Raw genomic sequence first — 4,950 nt, forward strand, 5'->3', positions numbered from 1 at the left:
GGCCACTACATCATTTTCTCTCTCTTTTCTCTACACAATCCACCACCATCTCCTCCACAAACCTCCATCTCCACCACTTCATTTCCCAACTACATCCCTACTCATAACATCTCATATATACCAAGCATCATCATCATCTCAAGTCTTGAAGAAGAAGTTCAAGGAAGAAGCTAGAGCACAAAAGGAGCCACCACATTATCCTCATGACAAAGTTTCCATGATCAACTACTTCATCATCCTTCACTTGTGATCATCCCTAGTCATTTCTAAACTCTATCTTTTGATAGCTTAATGTTTTCCATTATGTTGATGCTAGTTTATGTAAATATGTGTGAGTTGTCTATTGTTGGGACTAGGGTTGAAAGCCCTAGCCAAACTTGTAATGAATTGATATTTGACTCTTATTTGTTGCAATTTCCATGATCATCTTCACATGCTAATTCAAGAAGTAAATGCTTGTATTTGAATCTAGCTAATTTGAATACTTTGCATTTGTCGTTACATGAACAATGTTTAGAGAGTAGCTAACTCTGAACATTAATAGCATGATAGCGCACTAGGTGTGTATGTGAGGGTAGTGAGTTAAAATCACCTAGACCTAGGATTGGTTTGCTTTCTTGATTATCTAAACTCAAACCTTTATGCATCTAGGAGCAAGGAATTGATACTTATCCGGTAATAAAACTTGTTCTTGGGTAGTTAGTTTTGCACTTATCCTGTGGAAATTGATAAAATCAAAGGATTTTAGGCCTTAGTAGTCTTATCCGGATGCTAATAGGGTAATTGGATACTTGGGATTGCATTACTTAGAGTTTGAACATCAATGCATGCAAGGGAGGCTATGGTGAACAACCTAAAGCTCTAACTTCCATCCATTCTATTACATCTAGTTTAGCATAGCCTAGTTTACATTTCAAGTTTTTATTGTGTGTTCATTTGAGTTGAAACCATCTCCAACACCAAAATCAAACCACTACACCATCTTGCATATATTCACCATGAACTTTGGTTCACTTGTGTGCCCTTGTTTGTGATTTGTACATTTGCATATTCATCTAGCACCCTTTAGGTTTTCCCTAGCTAGAGTGAGTTTTCCAATCCCTTGGGTACGATATCCCCTACTCATAATCCTTACACTATAATTTGGCCCTTATACTTGAGGGTGGCTATTTGGCTAACATTATCAAAATCAAAGCTTTGTTAGAATTGTAGAGCAGTACCTGTGGTTTTGTTTGATGGGTATTTTAGTCAGTGAGTTTGTGCATTGTGGTGTGTATTACAATTTCAATTATTTTTGAAAACAAGAAGCTCTAAAAATCGGATACGAAACTTGAAATAGTGAATAAAAGACTTGGTGTGGAAGAAAGTTGCAGAGAAAATTAGAGGTGAGATAGCTGAGGAAGTAGTAAAGATGAAGGATGCAATTGGGATTGTTCCGGGTTTAGCGGTTATTTTCATTCGTACTCTATATCTCATTTTTCTATGTTTTGGTCAACGAATCTAATACCTTCATGCAATTACTATTTTGAGAACTCAGTTACATAAAGAGAACAAATTCTATCTGGAGTGGTGCTAGAGACACCAAAATATTATACCAAATTTCAATCCCAAATGATGTGGCATTGCCACTTCATACATAGTTATTTCCAACATGTAATTATGTCAATTAATTTTCATTTATATAGTTTCCATTATATATGCAATTACTTAATATTATATTAAATGAGAAAAATAATGTTTCCCTGCAATCCCAAAAATTGATCTTCAAATACCAGGGATATTCTCATATAACACCTGTCATCATCATCCTCATCTCATGCTGCTCAAAATTTGGAACTCAAGGGACGAAAAATTATCTACGATTTGAATAAATAAAAGGTCTTGGCGTATAAAAATCCAAAATAAAGAAGATGATTACGAATAGGAAAATGCTTAAGATCCCAAAATGTTATACAAAAAACCTATACCAAAGAAGGTGGCATGTGCCACATTTTCATCTTAATCCTAATAATTTCTCACATGTCTTCCTATTTTATTCTTTTTCATTTAAAATAAAAATCAACAATTAAAATTTATTTTGATAGAACACCTCCAGAGTCCTCCACAGTGAAGATGACCTGCCATAGCTATAGCCATGAAATCATGAATACAAGGACAAAATTATAGACAAGAATCCGATAAAACTGTCAAAGAATGGCAAATCATGCAAAGACACTTTACTATTCCTCCGGCCTCCGATCCAAAGCCAAGAATTCTTACTGCATCAGCATCTTTCGCACCCTTCCTCAAGTGCCTTAATCAATAGTTGAAGAATCGAAGGTCGATGCTTCTAATTTCTAAAGATGAACGTCATCTTAGTTAGATTACATGACTTGTTTAAGTTATGTTTAATTTTTTTTCTCTTCTCAAAAAAAAAAAATTTGTTTAATTTTTCAAGGCTGGGTATTTATAATCATCCACCTCTTTCTATACATCTGTGAACTGTTAAATTTGCAGAGTTATAGATTGCTTTGTTTGATCATCACGTCTTCCTTTTAGATAAGGAAGTTATTTAATTTTTTTTTTTTACTTTTTTAGGTTAATTGAAAATGAATATTATTAGATAGATAATATGCTGCAAATTATTTAATTGAAGGTGATGACTGGATATATGCCATGTAGGATGCCACATCATTTGGTATTAGTTTTTTGTATAATTTTTTGGTGTATGTAGCACTACCCTTATGAATATAGCAACCACAAGGCATAAATTAGCTTTGTAAATCATAATCACAAGGGATTATGATGAAAAACTGTGAGTTAGCTCTTAATAAAAGATTAAGAAAGATACAAATCAATACAGAAGTTAATTTAACTAACTTGTTTTGAAATTTGAATCCACTGGATTGGTTCAAGAAATTAAAAGAGAGAACAACAAATTTACTTATTTTTCTTCTTCTTTTTTTTTTTTTTTTTTTTTAAACAATAGAACAAAGAATTTACTGGTTGTGGATAGATGGCTGCGATATATGGAGGATGAGTTTTGCATTTTTAGGGTTTATCAAGACATGAGTTTGCGCGCTTGTTGGATTGATTAACTTCACCTCATTTTGTTCTTCCGTTTTTAATATCTTAGAGATAAATAAATTAATTTAAATACATATTCTAAATATATAAAAAAAAATGACAGCTTGAATATTTTAGGTTCATTAGGGCTGATGTGGTCAATGCCATGCCATTTGGAATGGTTTTTTTGCATGGAATTTTGGGATCCAAAGCATTTTCCTTCTATCTGTATAATATCTATATTCTTCTTAAGATAATAGATTTTTTATACACAAGTCAAAACTAACATTTAGGACTAGGACTAAATATAACGTACAGTTGGATATAATTTGATATTAAAAATGTGTGTGTGTGTGTAAAGAAGAGAAATTTTATTATACACCTAATTTCCTAATCACATATTAGATTAAACCCACCTATTGGTATGCATATTTGATTTAGTGTATTCCTCCTCAATAGAATAGATATTTGAGATTTGCATTTTATTTTTGGGGTTTATGCTAGATAGAAGGTTATTTCAATAGGTTTAGAGATATAATGACCTAGCTGCTCTGCTAGGGTTTCCTCGAAGACTCTTCTTCTTCGATAAAATTCTCAAAATTATGGTTGGTGCCACAAATGGGATCGCAGCGCTGTCCTTTCCCGACGTGTTTTACGTCAACCAGGGGCGTGCCAGTGGTTGTCTTTTTCTATTTTTCCTTCTCTTTGTACTTGCTGGTTGTAGCGTTGGAGGAGGCGTGATGGATCCGGATTTGCGTTTGGGTCCTGCTGGGAGGATCGACGGAGGTGCCATCGATCCTTGGAGGTGGAGAGGGCTTCGACTACTAGGGTCTAGCGTCGTCAATTTCGGAGGCGTGGACGCCAGCGTTAGTGATTGGTTGGTTGCTAGGATGCAGGTGGGCAAGGTAGTCTGACTTCCAACTTCGTCCGACTGATGGAATCTGGAGTCTTGAGATGCCGAAGTTTCCCGACGAGGCACAGTGGGGGAAGTTTCTCGAAGACGATGCGAGCTCTCGGTGGTGGAGGCTTTGCAGCGGCTGTGCCGACTCATTGCATTGGTAGCACTCTCTGGCATGACTGGGCTTGGTCGATGGAGGACAAGGGGACCGATGGTGATCCCGTCCGTTCTTCGCTGGCAGAGATGGTTTCGAAGTCTGGTGGTAATGACTGGGGCGATGTGGCTATTGATGACGGAGACAAAATGGCAGCATGGAAGGGGGAGATGGAGGTGGAGGTGGAGGTTGGTGCTGCGGCAACGTCGTTGTTGTCACGCCCCTGATTTTACACACATGAAAATCGACATATATAATCCCATAATTATACATGCGTGAATGTTCAGTCATCAATACAAATACCTGGAACATCTTTCCTTTAAAATAAGTACATGCTGATGCCCTGAATCCATCCGAGTTAATATACACTAGCTCCATAGGGTTATATATTACACAAATTTACGAATTAAATTGCCATCACAAAATAAAGCGTAAATGCTCCTCAGAGCTTACTACATAGCGGAAGTCATAACAATGGCAAAGCCAACAAAATTTGCTTCCTACCCGTTCAGCTGCCAACAAACTACCTCAGCTTCAGCCACTATTTTCCTGACCTGCACGATTAACCCCTACACCAAAAGAATGGTGCACCGGGTTTCCACACAACAAAACCCGGTAAGAGTAACTCATGAACATCAATCAACAACTCACACACATCAGCTAAAGGAAACCATGCAACCATGATTCCTTCTAACACTCCATAACCTTTCCATCTAAAGGACGACATAAATCACCGCTGTGATAATGTTCTATTTGCTAACTTAATCATCAAGAAGCAAATCAAGTCTCATCTAGACAATAAAAGAAGAATACTCAAGGAATTCTACTTTAACTACATACTTATGAGTCTCCA

The sequence above is a fragment of the Rosa chinensis genome, chromosome 6 (assembly GCF_002994745.2).
Source record: "Rosa chinensis cultivar Old Blush chromosome 6, RchiOBHm-V2, whole genome shotgun sequence".
NCBI lineage: Eukaryota > Viridiplantae > Streptophyta > Magnoliopsida > Rosales > Rosaceae > Rosa > Rosa chinensis.